Genomic DNA, 13,544 nt, shown 5'->3' on the forward strand with positions numbered 1-13,544 from the left:
AGATCAGAGGATCATTTTCTTTGCCCTATTCAGTAGATCTTTTGTGAGCCTCAATCATTTATCCTAATTAGCCACTTTCCCCTCTGAAGTAAACAGCCCCCAGCAGTGAGACAGAAGAGAAGGAGTTGCAAGGGACATCCTGTTCCGAAGCGCCACAATAACTGCTCACCGTGAATGGCTAAATGCTGCCTTTACTTTCATTAAAAAGTAAAACACATCCCTTGTATACCAGGCTGTTCACATTTCTAATTGAAAGCAAAGACTTGCATTCCACATGGATAAAAATCATTTATTAAAATTCAGAATGATTTTCTGTTACATCCTGGTGGTATACAGCTTATTGTCAGGCACAGAAAGCATAGTTGGAGTTTGGAGTTTGGAGTTTATTCAATTTGTATTCCCCGAAGGGACTCAGGGCCGCTGAACAAAAGCCAAGGGAGGGGAAATTACAAAAAGTAAGACAAAACAATCAGACAATACGAACAATTTAAAAGCACAACAGACACAGCAAATTTGAGTAGGCGGTGGGGGAACTCAACCCCAGGCTTGCTGGGACAGCCAGGTCTTCACGGCCGTCCGGAAGGCCCGAAGGGTGGAGAGGGTCCGAATCCCGGGGAGCGTTCCAAAGGGCCGGAGCAGCCACAGAGAAGGCCCTCCTCCGAGTAGTTGCCAGCCGACATTGGCCGGCAGATGGAATACGGAGGAGGCCTAATCTGTGGGATCAAATGGGTCTGTGGGAGGTAATCGGCAGAAGGCGGTCTCTCAAGTACCCAGGTCCAATACCATGTAGGGCTTTATAAGTAATAACTAGCACCCTGAAGCGTATCCGGAGACCAATAGGTAGCCAGTGCAGCTCGCGGAGGATAGGTGTTACGTGGGTGAACCGAGGTGCACCCACAATCGCTCGCGCGGCTGCATTCTGGACCAGCTGGAGTCTCCGAACACTCTTCAAGGGCTGCCCCATGTAGAGCGCATTAGGATTGCAGCCGTGCTGGTGCCAACATGTTGAGGGTGATACATTGTGGTTTTTGTAAGATTGTGCATGTGCACACCTTCATCAGGAGGAGAGGAACTTCAACTTTGACCATTAAACACCTGCCCAAACATTCCAGCTTTTCCTCACAAACAAAGCATATCCTGGATTGACCATGTTTTGATCTTTATATCTAAAAGAAACCTGGAGACATTGGACAATTTCAAAAATGCAATGTGACTGGTGAGAAGAATTGTCTCCAACTATAAAAAAATCCAGATTATGAAGCTACAATAGTTGATTAGATTAAAGGAGTCCAAAAATTTAACCTTCTGTAGGAAGTTAGCAACCCTGCTCCTAGGAAAATGAGATATTTTAGGAAATATTTAAAAGGGCAGAATATTTCCCCTAAAAGGGAGGCAGAAAATCAGCCCCACCACATTTGTTAATAGGTCATTAAGGTCTGGGCCAGCTTATCTACAACACAAAAGACATGGCCCTCAGGGCAGAATAGGACTCATCTAGCATCAGAACTCACAACATGACACCTGGGAAGATTACATCACCCAGCAAGGCTGACATAAACTTGGGACTCGGACAACCTACAGAGTTGCCCCTGCATGGCCCCATGGGATAACCATGAAATACAAACTCAAATTCAAAAGTCCAGAGAGGACATAAACCCAGACGCTCTCAGCATCTTTTCCCTTTTTTTGCCCAGGACCTCAAACCATGTTATCTTGTCCAACATTAAAAAAACAACTTTCCAAATAGTCTCCATGCTTCCATTGTCTTTCTTCCCACTTGGAACTGAACCCAGATGGACATTTCTTTCAACACTTCCCCGTGTAATTGGAAGTATTAGTATTTTCAAAGCTGGTTGTTTTCGATCCTTTGTGTAAAATGATTGCTGTAGCCTTCTCCCAAACCCAAGCAATGTCTAATTATCATGAATAAATGTGCATAACTCAAACTCTATGATTTACCTCTGCTTTTCTGAAAAATGTGGCCCCTCAGCACAGTTTTAGAACCGACATAAAAGCAGATTATCATTCTATTAAGGTATTAAAGGTTTATCTTTAAATCCCCTTAACTGCTTTGAATTAAGGGAAAGTGTTGGGGGAAGGTACAATTTTCAGCTTAAAAGTGAAACCTTCACAGGATATAAGTCCTGTTCCTAAATAAGTTGCCATTGAACAAATAAAAGCTCAGCATGAGTCTAGTCCCTTTGAGGAAGAGCCGTGCAGCAGAAGGCAAGGGGGAGAGGCTAAATTTATAAGTCCCAAACGTAAAAGCAAACAAAATGGATCCTTTGAGCAAGCTCTGTTGGCATCAGTTATGATTTCAGCAGACTAATGAGGCCTTGCCCTGCGGGATGGCATCACTGGGGGGCAGATTTCTCTATGTGCAGGCTCATATGCATTGTTGCTGCTGGGATAATATGCATGAGGGATTTGCTAAATGGCTCATTAAACAACTTGACAGTCTCCCTTTGTAACCTAGATGAATTTGAAACTGCTCAATTTCATGAAACGAACCTCCCACTTACCATCAAATATTGTCTCTCAAGTGTGGGCAACGGTCCTTATTTCTACATAGTGGAGTCTATTGTGGGATAAAGCTGCCAAGAGAACTAATTCATCACTGCAGCTTAAGCAATAAGCTTCCCTTCCTGCCCATTTCAAGATGCCACTTATCAACACTGGAAGGCAGGAGCCACATCAAAGGACCGTCTTTCTGGAGTCAAGTGCCACCCCAAAACGGCCAAGTCTGTGCAAAGATTGCCAGCTGCTGGAAAGGACATCAACTGTTTACAATCTGGTAAAAAGATGGGTTTCGTGATTTTAGATTTTAGGGTACTGGATGAATTTAGGAATTGAAGAAGAGTTTTTTCAGGTTCTCCGGGAGAAATGTTGGCTTGGTAGGAAAAGTTTGGGATTGAGCATCTTGGTGGCCCTAACTATGTATTTTGTTCTCAATGACCTTAAGGGTAGGGCAACTAGTGCCTTTATGTTCCTCTATGGACTGTTGCTTCCAATTAATAAACCCTATTTTAGTTACTGAGAAATGCGGTGGCTCAGTGGCTAAGACGCTGAGCTTGTCGATCAGAAAGGTCGGCAGTACGGCGGTTTGAATCCCTAGTGCAATGTAATCAGAGGCAGGTTCCTACCGGTTCGCACCAGTTCGGTAGAACTGGTTTGTCAAATCTACTGAACCGGTTAGAAGAGGTTCCACAGTGGATCCGGAAAGCAGGCCACACCTACAGAAGAGGTTCCAAAATTTTTTGAAACCCACCACTGAGTGTAATGGAGTGAGCTCCCATTAGTTGTCCCAGCTTCTGCCAACCTAGCAGTTCGAAAGCATGTAAAAATGCAAGTAGAAAAATAGGAACCACCTTTGGTGGGAAGGTAACAGCGTTCCGTGGATCCGCATTGAGTCATGCCAGCTACATGACCACGGAGACGTCTTCGCACAGCGCTGGCTCTTCGGCTTTGAAATGGAGATGAGCACCACCACCCCTATAGTCGGGAATGACTAGCACATATTTGCGAGGGAACCTTTACCTTTATTATAGTTACATCTCAGCCATTTTCTGCAGAAGGCAGGTAAGCAACGCATAACGAAATGTGATATCGGAATCTGTGGGACAATATTGTGGGAGGCTGTCCCAAACAGATGAAAATTATTTATTTTCATTCTAAAAGGGTTCCCACACAGAGCCTAAATTGTTAATTTATTCTGGCTGACCACAGTGAAAAACCAGCCTTTTGTTGTAGAGTATATCATGGGGGGAGGGGGAGAAAGCCTTATTACTTTCATTGACTTTGAGGAACATGTTATGAAGGTCTCCGATCAATCCCTGTCTAAATAAAAACAAAAATCTACCTAAAGGACAGTTGAAACACATCCACAGAATTCTATCTCTGCAGGTGCAAGTTTGCTCTGCACCCAACTATGCCTCGGACAGGATCCCTCATCTTGGCACTTAAAAGTGAAAAGATTGACTTTTTTCAATCTCCATAGAGATTGAGCTCCATAGAACATACTGCATGTTCTATGGAGTATGTTCTATGGAGCTCATTGAAATGTAAGTAAATTTCCCAGAGGAACGAGTCAGTGTGAGTTGGGTTGGATTGGCCTTAATGGTGAATATGGAATCTCTCTCTTTCATCCCTTCATCAGTTCTGAGCCCTGTTTCAGTAGGTTTAGGTTTATTAGATTTACATGCTGCCCTTCTCCCAAGGACTCAAGGCGGCGTACAAATTAAAGAAACACATAATACAAAGTTAAAAAAAATATTAAATAGAATATCCCAAACAAACCCAATTAGAATTGACAATAACATTTTTTTTAAAAAAAATTGAATTAAAATTAACAATGATCAATAATTTATTTTGTTTTGTTCAGGCCAGGCTGGCTTGCTGGAAAAGCCAACTTTTTAGGGCGCGTCGGAAGGACCGGAGGTCGGGGATTATGCAAAGCTCCGGGGGCAGCTCATTCAAAGGAAGGCGCTCCCACAGAGAAGGCTCTCCCCTTGGGGGTCGTTAGCTGACACTGTCTGGCCGACGGCACCCTGAGGAGGCCAACTCGGTGGGATCGCACTGGACGGTGGGAGCTACTGGTGGCAGTAGGTGGTCTCGCAGGTATCCTGGGGCCTGAGCCATGGAGCGCTTTAAAGGTCATAATTAGTACCTTGAATCGCACGGAAGACAACGGCAACCAGTGCAGGCCACCTAAAAGGGGAACATGGGAGCACTAGGTGCCCCATGATAACCGTGCAGCCACATTCTGGACCATTTGAAGTCTCCGGGTGCTCTTCAAGGGCAGCTCCATGTAGAGAGTGTTACAGTAGTCCAGGCGAGAAATGACGAGGGCATGAGTGACTGTCACAGAGCATCCCGATCCAGGAAGGGGAGCAACTGACGTACAAGGCGAACCTGGTAAAAGGCCCCCCTGGTCACGGCCGTCAGGTGTTCTTCTAAACTAAGCCGTGTATCCAGGAGGACGCCCAGATTGCGGGCCCTCTCTGAGGGGGCTAAAATTTCTCCCCTATCAGTACTGGGGAAAAAGCTTGTGGCATCTTGGATCTGTCACAAGAGCCAAGAGTGGTGTAGTCGTTAGAATGCAGTCTCCTGCTCACTGCCAGGAGTTTGATTCTCAATGGCTCAAGGTTGACTCAGCCTTCCCTCCCTCCGAGGTTGGTAAAATGAGGACTCAGTTTGTTGGGGGCAAGAGGCTGACTCTGTAAATCACTTAGATAGGGCTGTAAAGCACTGTGAAGCAGTGTCTAAGTGCCATGCTATTGCTATTCTGACCAAGCATAAGCTCACCAATATGCAGGACACAGCAGTCCAAAGATAGCAGAATATCGTGGGCAAACATCCATTTTCGTCTAGCCACATCTTCTTACAACATGACTTAGCACCTGCCCAAGGTACTTTAAACCCTTATAAATCTCCTGTACTAATGACGCATGAGTTATTTAATAAAATGCAACAGGATTCTTCCTCCCCCCCAGCTTCTGCCATAACGATGTGAGTGACGCCGAACAGTCCTTGAAATTGTGAATGAATTCAAAAAAAATGATTATGGAAATGTGGAGCCATTCATCCCTGGGTGAACATTGCTCCTGATGTAGTCACTCCATCTCTGACTTCTCTGTCCTTGTCTGTGAAGGAAGCTTGTTTAACAGCTTGAAAAGACAAGACTCGGAAACCGAAATATGGGGAAAGCTTGTGTTTTTTTTCATAAACATTTTGAATACAGTGTATTGTCAGGATACCATTACAAAAGAAGAACTCAAAAAAAAGATATTCTTTCTTAACACATATACTGATAATAATAGTAATAAACGACCAAATAGTTTTGGCTAAATTTCTTTTTTATTAGCTTTATACTTTTGTTAAGCGTATTGGCATATTTATATTTATAAACCATCTTTTATTCAATTCATATATTCATAATCTTCATCTAATTTCTACCTCTTATCTCTAACCACTCATAAAATCTATTCCATATCAAGTAATGTTCTTTGTCTTTTATTTTTAAAGTTAGTCTGTCCATCTCAGTGTCATCTAAGATTTTCCTTATCTGGGAAAAGCTTGTTTTCTTGAACACTATAAAATCCCGTGAACCAAAGCTTCGAACACATTTTATTATGTCTTGCCTTTAATAGTTGTTAATTATAATGCTGGAGTTTTAGCTCACATCTTCGGTGCCTTTGTGCCTCTATCTTTAACTCAGTTTAGCATTATTTCCTCAGTTCACTTTGAATGTAATACATATCACCTTGGTAGTCTTTGTTAGGGTTCAATGATTGTCTTGATAGAACTTTTAAAAAAACCCCACACGATAAATAATTGCCCAGGGTGTTCAGTGTGCTAAAAAATACAACACAGAATATTGTAGATACTGTTAAAGGTGAGCAGTATTACCCTACAGTAGCTCAAAATCAGAAGAGGTCTGATTCCACCTTTTCAGCTTAACAAATTTTATTAAAAGGCATAAGCTCTTTGTAAGCTAAAGCTAAAAATAAATTTTAAAATAAATTTGTTAGGCTGAAAAAGGTGCTATAAGACTCCTTCTCATTTTTAACACAGAATTACATTATTACAATTGTTGTTGAAAGAATAATTATGCTTTCAGATTGCATTAAGGGTACTATTTCCTGACGAGAACTGAACTCATCTGAAAATGGATCGTTTTTAATAAATAGGATTAAAGGAAGGTTTCTGCCTCTTTTATCCAAAGGGCATCTATGCTCAGAATGAATGAACTTCTTGTGTGTGTGTGTGTGTGTGTGTGTGTGTATATATATATACTTAAAGTCACAACCCTGGTATGAAGTATGGGAGGAAGGTCACACTTCCACTCTGTCATTAGGCTCGTCACAAGAGACCATCCAGACAGAAACCCAATATTTTTTACTGTTGCCTTTTTGTTACATTGTTATTTATGCTGATAAATAATAAAGGGAGACTAGTATAGATCTATTTCAAGCTATTTAGCTCTCATCAGCTAGCCATACCCAAGTTTGGAATCGAACCTGTGCTCCATTGCCTCCAGGCAGGGAGTTAACCATTTGAGCTGCAGAGAACGAGAGTGGAAGTGTGACCTTCCTCCCATACTTGGGCATACCAGGGGTTGTGACTTTAAGTATATACCTCCCACCTGGCTGGCTGATAAGGAGTCGTTCTCTGTGTATTGTATATGTATATGTATATGTATATGTATATGTATATGTATATGTATGTATATGTATATGATATGTATATGTATGTATGTATGTGTATGATTATATATATAGAGAGAGCGAGAGAGAGGGAGAGAAGAGAGAGAGAGAGAGAGAGTATTTCCTAGATATGCATTGTCTCATTTTGGCATTAACCTATGGAAGAATCCACGAATACAGTACATTTGAGATGCACAACAACCAGCACAGAACTACTGTACTGTACTACATTGCTCATAAGTTGCAAATCATATCAATTAATAGCAATAGCACATAGACTTCTATGCTACCCCATAGTGCTTTACAGTCCTCTCTAAGCAGTTTACAAAGTCAGCATCTTGGCCCTAATAATCTGGGTCTTCATTTTAACCAGCCTTGGAAGGATGGAAGGCTGAGTCAACCTTGAGCTGGTCAGTATCAAACTCCTGGCAGTGGAATTCAGAGTTAGCCTGCAATACTCCAATCCAACCACTGCACCACAGCTCTTAATAGAAAACAATGAAGACAGCAGGCATAACTGCAGTTTTAATGTGAAATCTTTGGAGAGCCTGCATACCACTGGTAACCACTCTTGGGAGGTAGATCTATCATCTAGCCCAACTCCCTTTGTTGCTGAAAATAATCTAAGACATTTGCCTAGGTTTTTTTTTTAAAAAAAATTCTTTTGGAGTGGATGCTGCTAAGTGGTTTACAAGTAAAGGTTTTAGAGTAATAAGTAGGCAACCCATGCCTCATTGGGTCCTTGTTTCAAAGGTGTTTACTTACTGAAACAGAAACAGAATGACCAAAGATGAGCAAAATAATAATAATATTAATATTATTATTATACTATTATTATTATTAATAATAATAATAATAGTAGTAGTAGTATAAGCAGGAACAATTTCTGAGTTCCTGCCAGCTTCTCCACTGAATTGCTTGAATCTGGCAGAGATCATTATAATTCCTTCCTCCCCTCCCTCCCTTCCTCCCTTCTTTCCTCCCCTCCTTCCTCCTCCTTCCTCCTTTCCTCCCTCCTCCCCTCCCTCCCTCCTTACTTCTACAAGGTCTTATTAGTGAGCATGTGAAGAACTCTGTATCCTGGCCTACATATGCAGGATTTGAAAAAATACTAGAGGAAAAAATAATTTATATCCTCATAATTATGAACTACTGTACTATGGTAGGAAATACATTCAATGTTAGCCTATTAAGCAAGAAACATATGGATGGCCATTCATAATTAACTGTGGCAATGCATTGATAAAAATCAATGAGGCAGTAGAGCAGAAATATATGAGTGAAACAAGAATTGTCTATCAAATTAGTTTCAGGTCTATTTAATCAAATGAGAGTATATGTCCAGTATGGAGACATCTAATTCATGCCACATTTTGTATGTCATTTTGACAAGACTTTCTTGCAATTTCAATCCACAATTTTAAAGAGAGGGGATCCACCCCTGATGTTCACATGTTTATTATTGCCAAAAGTATGTTTGAAGATATGGAGCAATAAAAAAAAATATAATGGTAAACATTACATATATACGTTTGTGTGTGTGTGTGTGTGTGTGCGTGTGTGTATTCGGGTCTTTTCCCGTGTAAGATTGAGATTGTCTTGGCAATGTTTCGGCGAGGTCTCACTCGCCATCTTCAGGCTGGGTTTTGGACTTAAAGAGTGGTCGGAGCTGCCATCTTTCTATAAATCTTGGTGGGAGTGTGTGGAGTGCTGGCTTTGTTTCAGTAAGTGGAATGATTGGTTGTGTGGTTGTATCATGATTGGTAGATTGGTGCTGATTGGTGCTGGCTGTGTGACCGTTGTTGTTCCGTGTTGTAACGGCCTGGGTGGTGGGTGGGGCTCGTTTGTTGACTAGGGCTGGTTTCCAGATGTCTGGTAGGCGGGAGGTATTGTCACGTTTATTCATGTTGTGTGGGTGTTTCTCTATTTTGATAGCTTCCATAATTATTCTCTTGTTGATATAGCACTAAATTGAAACAGAAAACTGAATCCTGGCAGACAGAATTTTAAAACCCCAGAAAACAAGGGGGAAAAATATGTACTATTAAAATGTTTGACACGGACAAGCATGTTTACTGACATATGGCAATACCAACATTATGCTTTCCATTTAACTATAAACCTCAGATGCAACAATCCATAAATTTATTTCTTTACAGTGGTAGTAGAATTTATGAGGAATATCTCTTTCAATCGTTGCTGAATTACCATTTTCGGGAGCTACAGCCAACATGGCTAATGATGAGATATCCCGGGAGCTTGGTTTTTAACTTCAACAGAATACAGAAAATGGTAGGTTCAATTACTCTAAAGATCCCAAGTACCAATGTTTGGACAGATATATTCTTAACAGCCTAAAGGACTGCTACAAAACCTACAGTGGATGACAATTTCATATGTATACATGTATGTATGTGCTAAGTCCTTGACCTGCGACCGGCCACAGTTCCTCGACTTACGACTGACAGCCAGCAACAGCCAAGCTGCGCCTGATTGGCTAAAGCACAGCTGGCTGAGTGCGGGCTGCCAGGAGCACTCCTATTGGTCGTCCTGCTTGACAGCTCCGTATAAATAGCTGGAAAGCAGGGCGAGGTGCTGAATTCCGTTTGTATATAGTTCTTGCTCTGTTTGCAATAAACCGCTTTCCAACTTACCTCAGTCGCCTCACATCTCGTCCTTCCTTCGATCTTTTACTGTATGTATGTACAACGTGTTTACCCAAAAATAAGACCTAGCTTGGTTTTTTTAATATGTGGGTCCAATTACCATTTTTTGTGGCCCTTCCCCACAAAATAAGCCCTAGTTAAGACCCCCCCCCCCCAATCCAGGGTGCATGGGGTGGGGCAAGGTACAGGAGTAAAAATTAAGCTAGGGTGGGGTTGGGGGAGGAGCTATCCTACTACTTACCTTTGGACAATTGCACAACCTGACACTTGACTTGCCTTGCTGGCCCACTTCTTCTGTGGCCACTTGTTACTGCTTGCAGGCGTCGCTGCCCCCAGGCCTCCGTTTTGCTGTCAGAGGCATTCAGAAGAGGCCTCTGTAGCCGAGAAGCAGGCTCTGGATGGACGCGCATGGTACCCACCATGCCCTCCATTTTGCCAGCCAATAACAGAGCTCTGGACTGATCCTGAAGGCCTCCGATAGTGACACGAGGCTAGGGGAGACAATCCAGAGTCTGTTTCTTGGCTGCAGAGGCCTTTCCTGAATGCCCCTGACAGCGAAATGGAGGCTGGGGGGGCGATGCTCGCAAGTGGTGACAAGTGGCCATAGAAGTCAGCTGGCATCTGGCTCCTGTTGGGTGGGGCTGTTGGTGCTGTTGCTGTGAAGGGGAAGACATTCCCTGAAAATAAGACCTGGTGCCTTTTTTGACGGCAAAAAATATATAAGACCGGGTCTTATATTCGGGGAAACACAGGTGTGTTTGTATATATCAGAGATGGATTCCTACTGGCTCAGACCAGTTCAGGCAAGTAGGTAGCCACTTGGCCTGCCACACCCCCGAACTGGTTCTCTCGGCAGCGTCATAGGCACCGCCATCTTGTTTTTTTCTTCGGCGCATGCGCAGAATCTTTTTCTTAGTACTGTGCATGCACGCAAGCACGCACAGATCGTCCCTGAGCAAACCGGCAGTAGCAGCAGCTGGAACTCACCCCTGGTATGTATGTATTTATGATCTCATCTTTATTACTTTCTAAGTAACTTAAGGCAGCAAACATACCTAATACTCTTTCCTCCTCTTAATTTCCCCACAATGTCAAAAAAACTGTGAGAGGTGGGCTAAGAGAGCGTGACTGGCCCAAAGTCACCCAGCTGGCTTTCATGCCTAAGGTGGGACTAGAACTCACGGATGCCAGCTTTCTAGCCTGATGCCATTTCACCCCCAAACCAAATGAGCTCTTTTTAGCACCTTTGAGACAGAGCTGGACTCAACATTTTCTGAATCATGGAAAAATATAATGAACTCACCTGGCAACTATGCCTGCCAGTTCTTTATAAGTTAATGTTTTAATGAGTCTGCTTCAAGAAGACAATCAGAGTTAGGGATCCTCAAGGTGTTTGCAAGCGAGGTTTGTGTAGAGGGGGAGAAAAATAGACAAAACAGAGTGGCTGAAAGGGAATTAAAAAAAAAAAAAACCTGCCTCAAACTACTGATGGCGTTAGCAATAAACAAATTTTATTTATTTGAGAATATTGGAAAGACCATAAAGAGATCTGGGGGCCCACAAAATGCACCTATTTGACCATTCACAATTCCCCTGTGATCCTGGAAAGAAGATGAGTTGCAAACAGTTCTCACATTTTCATGATCTGATGAGATTCCAGCCCAGTCTCCAAGGAGTCTCATTAAAAATCAAGTTGGCCTTGAAGGTTGCTACTAACAGTTTTATTCTGATTTAAAGCTTTTCTAATTTAATTTCAAGACAGCTCTAATCAGCAGCCCCCACCCCTGCCCCCCTTCATACACACAGTGCCTGCCCCTAGGTCTTTGATTTGCAATGGTAAAAAGGGGGAAGAATTTGGCTGAGAATGAGAAGCATAAATAGATATTGAAAGAAAAAGGAATTAAGAGGAGGAACTTGGAAACAATCCCCCCCACCCGCCTTCATCTCTGCACTCCTTTGCATTCCCTCTTTTCCCCATTTTAGAAACTAATCACGGTTTCATAGTTTACTCCGTAGTCTCAAGTATTCTCAAGATGTCTCATTTTTTAGAGGGGCAGTATTGTACCAGGGAAAAAGGGATGCAGTGGCTCAGTGGCTAAGAGGCTGATCTTGTTAATCAGAAAAATTGGCAGTTTGGCGGTTCGAATCCTTAGCACCATGTAACCAGTGGTGGGATTCAAATAATTTAACAACCAGTTCTCTGCCCTAATGACCATCTGGGTAGGTGGGGCTCGATGGTCATGTGAATGGGTGGGCTTGGCCAACTCAAGGTCACTCAGGTCAATGGGTGCTTCGCCTTAGCTGTTACAATGTAATAAGGGTTAAATGGAGAGGCAGTTTCTGTAAGCAGATCAATAAAGATTAGGCTAAAAAAAGCACTAGAATGTTTCCTTCCTGCCTTCCTTACAGGATTAGCCCTGTAAAGTAGAAAAAAAAAACAAAAGGAGATTTCTTCCAACAACCGGTTCTCTGAACTACTTAGAAAGTTACCAACCGGTTCTCCCGAATAGGTGCGAGCTGGCTGAATCCCACCACTGCATGTAACTGAGTGAGCTCCCATTACTTGTCCCAGCTTCTGCCAACCTAGCAGCTCAAAAGCATGTAAAAATGCAAGTAGAAAGATAGGAACCACCTTTGGTGGGAAGGTAACAGTGTTCTGTGCACCTTCGGCATTGAGTCATGACCCTGGAGATGTCTTCAGACAGCTCTGGCTCTTTGGCTTTGAAACGGAGATGAGCACCAATCCCTAGAGTCAGGAACGAGTAGCACATATATGCAAGGGGAACCTTTACCTTTTCTTGTAGCAGGAGTGTAATTTCAGGGTGCAATCAAAGAGAGAGAAGAAAAAGGAAAGGCACAGAAGAAAAGGATGGTTCTATCAGCAAAAAATTATCACATTGTCAGCTGGGAACTGTGCAAGCTATAATGAGAAAGAAGGAAAACAAAGCCACTATCCATGCCCTCTGACAATGTCCATTAAGTAGCGAGTTCATTTGGCAATTACCCTGAGAAGTGAAGAATTTTTAAAGGTTTTTGTTCTGGGTTTTCTTTCTTTCATTTGTTTGAGAAACTTGATGGGCTGTGGAAAATTGGATCAAGAATGGTGGATGGGTCTTCCCAGACTGCTTCCTTTCGACATCTCTTTTCTCCCACTCTACTTGTGAGTTGAAATTAAGAACTGGTAGACATAAGAGATACTTTCCCCCCAAAGCCTTGGTTTTGCCTTTTGTCATCAAGTTACAAAACGTGAAAAAGCTCTCACACATAATCCTGGTTGGATGCGGGCTGAATCTTGATTTGAAATGGTTCGGTTAGGCAACTTGGAGGCTGCAAAAAAAGACACCATTCATCAGACTGAACTGATAATCCTCATTTTTGGTCCTATTTTCTCCAGCGCTGGGTTTATTTCAGTCCGTAAACTGCATCACTTTGTATTGCCAGCAGCACACAAATAGATTTGTGTCTGTTTCTCTAAATAGATTTTTTCGTATATATTTCTGAGTCGTCCATTTCTTTAAAAAATGGGGAGTTCAGCATCACAATACTATCCTAATCTGGAAAGATTAGAATTTGATGCAAAGCGTCTGTTAAAAGGTAAAACGAAATGTATTTTTCCTAGTTCCCAGTTATATTGAAATGGCATCCTAAATGTAGACCCTTCTAGAGCAGAGGT

Source organism: Thamnophis elegans, chromosome 13, assembly GCF_009769535.1.
Source record: "Thamnophis elegans isolate rThaEle1 chromosome 13, rThaEle1.pri, whole genome shotgun sequence".
Lineage (NCBI taxonomy): Eukaryota > Metazoa > Chordata > Lepidosauria > Squamata > Colubridae > Thamnophis > Thamnophis elegans.